The sequence below is a fragment of the Nicotiana sylvestris genome, chromosome 9 (assembly GCF_000393655.2).
Source record: "Nicotiana sylvestris chromosome 9, ASM39365v2, whole genome shotgun sequence".
NCBI lineage: Eukaryota > Viridiplantae > Streptophyta > Magnoliopsida > Solanales > Solanaceae > Nicotiana > Nicotiana sylvestris.
In genome coordinates, this window is record NC_091065.1 from 167,332,271 (window position 1) to 167,341,435 (window position 9,165).

Here is a 9,165-nt window from a genome sequence, read left to right on the forward strand (position 1 = left end):
AGGCAATTGCATGAAAAGTTGCCTTTTGCCTTACTGGGTTATCGAACTACTATTCGCACTTCAGTAGGTGCAACTCCTTATTCGCTAGTATATGGAACTGAGGCAGTTATACCTGCAGAAGTTAAGATTTCATCCCATTGGATCGTTGCAGAAGCTGAAATTGATGATGATAAATGGGTCAAAACCCAGCTTGAGTAGTTGAGTTTGATTTATGAGAAAAGATTGGCTGCAGTACGTCATGGTCAATTGTATCATAAGAGAAATGGCAAGAGCATACAACAAAAAAGTGCGTCCTCGGAAATTCGAAGTGGGCCAGATGGTATTGAAACGCATCCTTCCTTACCAGGTGGAAGCTAAAGGCAAGTTCGCCCCAAACTGGCAGGGGCCATTCATTGTGACAAGAGTGTTGCCCAATGGTGCTTTGTATTTAACAGACATAGAAGGCAAATGTGTAGATATGGCTATCAACTCTGATGTAGTTAAGAGGTATGTATGATTTCTTTGCTTACCTTCAATTGTACTTTGTACTTGGCATGTTCAAAATTGAAATGACGAAGGCGTTTTGTTCCGCTACCCAAACACTTTCATCCTTTGCTACCCCTTTTGAGCTTTATTTATTTTCTTTTATACCCCTCTTTTGGAATCAGTAGCAGAAGTAGAGAGTGAAAAAATGATGATGATGAATGAGTGAAAATAAGAAAAATGGAAGGAAAAAAAAGAAGAAAAAATAAAAGATAAAGAAAAAACAAGAAAGAAAAAGAAGAAAAAGAAGAAAAGAAAAGTAAAAGCAACAAAAACAAACAACTTTCTTTTGAACTACGTTCGACCTGATTCCCTTTTAAGGATACGTAGGCAGCCTTACGGTTCGGTCTCATCAAAATAAAAATTAAATTTCCCCTGACCCAAAAATTAAATTGACCCTTTTTTTATCTTAAATTAGTTTGAGCCTTCATGCCACCCTTTCTTTATAACCCTATCCAAAAACCTACATTGCGGTCCAAAGAAAGACCTTCCGATCAATCTTTAAGGATGCCAGGTTAAGCAAGATAGAGGTATGATTTACATCATGGGTAACACTTCGTTCATGGGCACAAGAAAAAAATAAATAAAATGAGAGAGTCTTATTGGTGAAAACCCTCATAGGCACCGTAAGGCGATGGTGAGCTGAGAGGAAATTTAAAATGAGAGAGTCTTATTGGTGAAAACCCTTGCGGGCACCGTAAAGCGCTGGTGAGATGAGAGATAAACAAATGAGAGAGGCTTGTTGGTGAAAACCCTTTATGGCACTACAAGTCGAATGAGGCTCATGACTTTACAGAGAAATTGGATCAGTGAAAGCCCGGTTTTTCAAGTATGAAGACATGACATGAACTGAAAATATGATTGGTTGGACAGATTAGGCTGATCAGTCCGAAATGCGTGTCATGATCATTGGAGCTGGATGCTTCCTTCAGATAAGTCTTCTTTTTCTCATTCTTTTTCATATAGCCATCTTTGTTCAAAATTTTCCTTTGTTCCTTTTGTCGAAAATCATTTCACTTTGCTCTTTGAGTTTATCCTTATGAGTCTCTTTTGAGTTAGCCATTGTTGAACAAGCAGGAAAGGATTTCAAAGCCTACTATCAGCTTCTAAATTGCACTAAGCAGAGTGCGTCCAGGCACATCACAATTGACTTGATTTAGAATAAGCAGTATGGTGATAACTGAGGTTCAGGCAATCAAGCGAATCTTGAATTTTGAGAAAATACAAGGATTCAGCAACTTTCAAAATGGAAACACAATGCAACAAGTGAGCGTGACAGATTTAGGTCATGCAAAGGTTTTGTGGTCCAGTTCCAATCAAAAGGTTAAACAACTCCTTGCTAGCCCGAAGCAGCTAATCAGAACGAAGCATGGCAGTGGCGGAAGCAGACGCTCAGCAATGATATCACAAACTAACCACCACGTTTTCAAACTAACAAGATTTTATTTGTCTGAAACAGGGGCAAGAGAAATTTTTTAATCCACAGGGACCTCCCATGGAAAAGCATGGTTCACGGAGCAAGAAATTCTATTCAGAATCCTCCAAGAAGAGAGCATGGCTCAGGTAAGTTCATTCTTAATCTCAGGACCCTCTTGGATAATGGGACTTAATTTTAAAAAGTTTTCAGGACCCTCCTGGATAATGGGATTTAATTTTAAGTTTTCAGGACCCTCCTGGATAATAAGATTTAATTTTAAGTTTTCAGGACCCTCCTGGATAATTGGATTTAATTTAAAAAAGTTTTCAGGACCCTCCTGGATAATGGGATTTAATTTTAAAAGTTCTCAGGACCCTCCTGGATAATGGGATTTAAATTTAAAAGTTTTCAGAACCCTCCTGAATAATGGGATTTAATTTTAAGTTTTCAGGACCCTCCTGGATAATGGGATTTAATTTTCGACATTGCAGGACCCTCCGGGATAATGGAATTTAATTTTCAAGTTTGCAGGACCCTCTTGGATAATGGGATTTAATTTTAAGTTTTCAGGACCCTCCTAGACAATGGGATTTAATTTTCAAGTTTGCAGGACCCTCCTGGATAATGGGATTTAATTTTTAAAGTTCTCAGGACCTTCCTGGATAATGGGATTTAATTTAAAATTTTCAGGACCCTCCTGGATAATGAGATTTAGTTTTTAAATTTTCAGGACCTTCCTGGATAATGAGATTTAATTTAAAGTTTTCAGGGCCCTCCTGGATAATGAGATTTATTACTTTAGAAAATATAATTTAGCTTTAAAGTTATCACTCTTAAGATGAGATTTAATTTAAAGTTTTCAAGGCCCTCCTGGATAATGGAATTTAGCTTTTAAATTCTTAGAGCTCTGTAGGTAACATGATCCGATTAACACTCACAAATATGCCCAGATCCCAAACTGGGCAGAAAAATTTCTCTTGTTTTGTTTGTTTTTTTGCAATATCAGGCACCCACCGGGATAACGAGGGAATACAGATTCAAGTTTTGGTAATCAGCCGCCCACCTGGATAATGAGGGAATACATTTCAAGTTTTAGCAATCAGGCACCCACCTGGATAATGAGGGAATACAGATTCAAGTTTTGGTAATCAGGCACCCACCTGGATAACGAGGGAATACAATTCAAGTTTTAGCAATCAGGCGCCCACCTGGATAACGAGGGAATACAATTTCAAGTTTTAGCAATCAGGCGCCCACTTGGATAACGAGGAAATACAGATTCAAGTTTTGGTAATCAGGCACCCACCTGGATAACGAGGGAATACGTTTCAAGTTTTAGTAATCAGGCGCCCACCTGGATAACAAGGGAATACAGTTTCAAGTTTTAGCAATCATGCGCTCACCTGGATAACGAGGGAATACGTTTCAAGTTTTAGCAATCAGACGTCCACCTAGATAACGAGGGAATACAATTCAAGTTTTTGGTAATTAGGTGCCCACCTGGATAACAAGGGAATACAGTTCACGTTGTTGATAATGAGGCACCCACCTAGATAACGAGGGAATACAGTTCAAGTTGTTGGTAATCAGGCACCCACCTGGATAACGAGGGAATACAATTCAAGTTGTTGGTAATCAGGTGCCCACCTGGAGAACGAGGGAATCCATTTCAGAATTATTATGATTTTCAAGTCAGGAACAGGCACCCACCTGGAGAATGAGGGAAGTCATCTCAAGTTTCAAGTTTTAATGGAAGGCGCCCACCTGGATAACGAGGGAATACAATTCAAGTTTTGGTAATCAGGCACTCACATGGATAACGAGGGAATACAATTCAAGTTGTTGGTAATCAGGCACCCACCTAGATAACGAGGGAATACATTTCAAGTTGTTTGTAATCAGGTACCCACCTGGATAACGAGGGAATACAATTCAAGTTGTTGGTAATCAGGCGCCCACCTGGAGAACGAGGGAATCCATTTTTAGAGTTACTTCACTTCGCAAATTTAAGAAGCATCAGGAGCCCTCCTGAAGAACAGGGTCCATTTTTCAGTTTCATATTAAAGATCAAGTAGAGATTCGCAGAAGATTCGAGACAAGAAGTAGATAGGATATTGTATTTTTCTTTTACTTTTGCTGTAATTTTTTCCTTTTATTTTTTATGTAATGGCAGGAACCGCGGACCGGAACCACGGCAGCACTTCACTCGGCTCTCCACCTCGGTATACTCCATCGCTCTTCTCATTCCGAACTACACGTGGCCTGATTCCTTTATAACCAAGGATATGTAGGCAGCTCAGATACCAGGGCTCGGTCACATTCTCTTTTCTTGAGTTTTGTCTCTCTAAATAAGGATTGAGTCAAAAAACATGTCTTGTTGTTCTTTGTCCGAAAACACTTTGTGTTTTCCATTAAAGAGGGGCAGTTGTAGACATGTAATTTTTGACTCGCACAGTTTTAAAGTTAGTTTTCGTATTTTTATGTTTTAAAATATCTACTTGAGTTATTATGTAATTTTAACCTATTTTATTTTTAATTTCAATTCAAATTGAAAAAAAGAGAGAAAAGAAAAAAAGGAAAGTTTCAATTTATCTTATTAGATATGTTTGTTTTTGTTTTTATTTATTTAAGTTCATTAGTATTTTTATAGTAGTATTATGCTAAGTTTGCCATGGTTTTTATATTTTTATTTTAGTATAATCCTTGAAAAATACAAAAAAAATAATAAATATTTATATATAGTTTCATGTTTACCTTATTTCTATGTAGTTTAGGTTATTAAGATTTTTATAGCCATATATTTTGTTTTTACTATGATTTTCACTTTTACTTTTAATTTATATAAAACATGATATATTAAAATATATATATATATATATATAGTTTCATTTATCACTTAGTTTATTTAATTGAAATTAGTTTAGTTTAATTTAAGAAATTGAGTTTGTCCTTTAATGGACCTTTTAAAAATTGAAGGAATCCAAATTTAGAGGCCCAATTTGGACAAGTAGAAGCCCAAAATCAGGCAGCCCATTCCCTTCCTTAACCCAACCCTTTGACCCGTCGGATCGACCCAGAACCCGCCCCGTTTTAATTTTTAATCTCAGCCATTCATCCCTTTTAATCCTATGGACGAGATTAATCCCCACCCCCATGTAAAACCTAACATTTCACAAACCCTAAATCTAAGATACCCACTGACCCACCCTTCTCCTACATGAAGCTGTCGCCGCACAACCATGTCCAACTCGCCCGAATCACACCCAAAATCGAGCGAATCGACTCACCCAAAATTGAGTTTGTTGGTCCCCCCAACCTCTCTCTCTCTCCTCTCCACTTCATCTAAACCACGTGAAGAATATTCTCGAACTAATTTCTTTTTTCTCACTCATTTTTTGCACGCCCGACAGAGAATCTCTTCGAGTATGTGATTGGACGAATGGGAAGCGTAGGATTGATCTAAATCGATCCTAGCCTTCCATTCAACCATGCGCTTACTTGGTTGAGAGATTTTTCTGTTCCTTGGAGAGAAAGGCTGGAGGTTTCTAGGTTCGATATATAAGGGGTTCGTTTTCAGATTTGGGGAGGGATTTCTTGAGAGAAAAGCTAGGGTTTTGGGGTTTTGATTTTGAGTCCTTCTTCATCTAATTTTCAATTTGTTCATAGATAAAAAAGGGTTCTGTTTCGTGTTGATAATCAGAAAATATTTTCAAAAAAAAAAAGTTAGCTCTTTCTGGTTCTTGTTTATATTTTTAGAAGTCAGAAAAATCAAAAAAAGAACAACACAAAAAAAATATAGTTCATTTTTTCTCTTGAATGCCAGTTTCTGATTTAAGCATGGAGTTTGATTGAACTCTGGTGGTGTTCGAATTTTTGGAGTCGCCGCTATGTTTTGGGTCGTGGCTCGTGGTTTCTGTTCGAAGATCCTGCTGAGTTTCTCTGTTCCGGATTCACTCGATCCAAGGTTGTAACTGCAGAAATTTTGTTAATTGAAGCTGCATTTTCAGGTTCATTTTAAACTTTTCTCTTCTTTACTTGAATAAATGTGGAACTAAGTAATTGTTGCTTGGCTTAAGCCATTAGTAATTTCTGAAGCCTTGTTTAATTTCTCTCTGATTTAGTTTGCGTTGTGTTGAGTGTGTGTTTGAGTCTTATCTTCCGGCGACACTTTCGTTCAGATGTGTTTAAGGTGCTTGCATCTTTACCTTTGTGATGTTCAGTACTTTTCCTTTAGCAATATTGTTGAAATTCTATACGAAGCTTAGCAGTATGCCTGCTCTTATGCTATTGAATGACTCAAAAATGGAAATATGAAGTTTGTACAGTGGGTCTGTTTTTACATAAATCGACACTTATTTTTGTAGTTTTTCTTTTTAAAAGGGTTTATCTACATAGTTTCTAGCTAATATATCTTTAGCTCTTTTAGATTCTCCATTGGTTTCATATTACATCTGTTAAAAGAAATTTGGCAATCTGCTTAAAGTTTTGTTCGGACTTGGCGTCGTGTTAGTTGGCTTTGTTTGAGTTTAGTAAACATTTAGAAGTTTTGTTCATCCTCTGCTGAATATCACAAGTTTAGCGCATAGGAGAGTAAAATGGAATGGTGTTAGTTTGGGAATATAGATGGTAAGGATATGGAAATTTTGAGGATTATGTCGTTAATTTCCCCCCTTATTGCGCCTTTCTTTCTTAATTAGTTTTCTAAATTAGTTTTCTTTAGGTCAATTCCCTCTCTTTAGCTATATTGCCACTTTAAGGATCAAGTTTGTAGTATTTCATATGGTGACATCATTTGATTGCTTTAGATATGATATTATTATCAGTAGTGTGTTTGGTGTGCCTTCCAAGACTCACTACTCTAACCCATTTTTCTTCGCCTATTTGTTGTTACTCTTTTAGTTTTTCATTAGTTTCTATCTTCTCTAAATATTTGTTTGTCATGCCCGTGGAATGCGAAATTGAACATGGGAGAAGAATTGGACCTTAAATATCTTATTACTCTTGTTTATTGCTTTATTACTCGTTAGGAGCATGCTTAGGCCGACAACATTCGAGTAGGCAATATTAGGATTTTTCTATTTGTTTGCTTTTAATTTCGTGGCAAGAGGTCGTTCCCCTAGTTGAATTTATTCGGGGAATTTCCCGAGGGGTTTGTATATATTATTATCCGGGGTATGCCCCGAAGAACTATGTAAATATTCTGGAGGCCTTGACGAGCATGGTGGAGAAGTCGTAGTATATATTAGCCTAGGATTTTTCTTTTCCTTTTTATTTTCTTTTATTAGGCGGGGACGACCTCAAGCCTTGTGTGTGTTTATTCTGCTTTCCTATGATTTTACCTTAACTTGAATATTCTAAAAGCCAACTAGATTGGATACGCAATCGTACTAGTTACGGGACTTGGGGAGTGCCTAACACCTTCTCCCCGAGTCAAATGAACCCCCTTACCCAAACCTCTGGTGCGGACTTAGCTTTGAGTCCAAGTGTTTTAAAGAAAAAATATTTTCTAAAAACCCGGTGGCCTAGCACACCGAAATCAAATGCCAGGTGGCGACTCTGAGTTTTCCTTTTGAATACAATCTTTGTCACTTTCAGAAATTGAAAATCCTTTTCAGCTTTACTACAATCTTTTTATTTATTTAAGAGGGTTTAGTAAGGCTGGTTAAAAAGGGGTGTGACATCGTTTGCCACCATCCGCATGCAACGTCCACTTTTCAGGGTCATGTCGCATTAACCAATGATAGGCTGCATCGTCTTCTTGCCTGATAGAATCCATACACCTCCGAATTTATGATGTTGGTGGTTTGTTGCTGCCATCCACATCAAATCATGTAGATCCTTGTTGGGATGTGCCTTCTGGAAATTGGCCTTCAAGTGCCTCACGCAGTAATGGTGGTATGCATAAGGTTCTTTCTATGCAGGCAAGTTCTCCACAGAACCTAATATACCACCGTGTCGATCAGATATTAGACAAATACCTGAACGTTGTTTGACAACGTGCTCTTTCAGGTGGTTCAAAAATAGTGTCCACATCTTTGTGCTTTCATTGGCACAAACAACAAAAGCTAGAGGAAATATTTGTCCATTAGCATCCACTGCCACTGCTATCAATAGCTAAATATCGTATTTTCTATAGACATGAGTTCCGTCTATAGATATTACGGGCCGGCAATGCAAAAAACCATCAATTGCCTGCTTAAATGCCCAGAACACGTAATTGAATATATATATTCTAGTTTACCTGGAATCCGCTCAAGCTTCCATTCAACAACCGTCCCGGGGTTAAACTGATGCAGTGCAGCCATGTACCTAGGCAGATCTGCAAATGACGTATTTCAGTTACCATAGACTATTTCAAATGCTCTTTTGTGCCCGAGATATGCCTTTCTTTTAGTAATTGTATGGCCATGTTCCTGGTGGACTGCTGTAATGCACTCTTTGATTTTATACCTTATGGACGCTTCGAGGTGCGGAATAAGTACACGAGAAATCAAGTCAATATCCAAGTTGAAGTGATTCCCGTTGAATGTGTCCATTTCTCATGTGTGGGTGGGAATGTATTTACCCACTTTCCACATACCTGTCTTCTTCTTGGGCGCACGCAATATCCAATTACATCGCCAAAACCACCTGCAACAAACAGCCTTGTAGAATATCGGACTTGACTCTCATACCTGCATCTCACGACACTCTTTTACGTTGTGCATTTTACAAGCCCTGCTTAAGCGCGCTTTATCAGGAAAAACATCTCCTTTGCAAGCACTGTTGGTCTAGACTCATCCCACATTGATGTCCGGATTTCATCAAAATCCCTTGTGAGAGCTTCCACATCCGGCACGGTTGGCAAGTTATCAATGTAAGGAATCTCCCTTGAATGAAACGACACTTCGGACTCGTACACTCTTCGTCTAGGGGGTCTCTCTTCAAATCAGGTCCTTCCTCCTCATCCTGCTCATCACCATCCTCACGAGGAAAGGGTGTCTCGTCTCCGGATTCATCGGCATTGTTATCGTAATCACTGTTTTGTTCCTCACTCTGTGCATCTGCCAGATCCCGATGTAATACGTCGTTTTCGGTCAATTGAGTGAGTACGGGTAGTTCAACTTGCTTGTTTTCACTGCACAACCAACAAAAATATAAGCTATTAAATTAATAAATGCTTTCCATGTGGCTATATCACTTCACTTACAAGTCGTAATGTGATGAAATTCCATGATGGACATTTT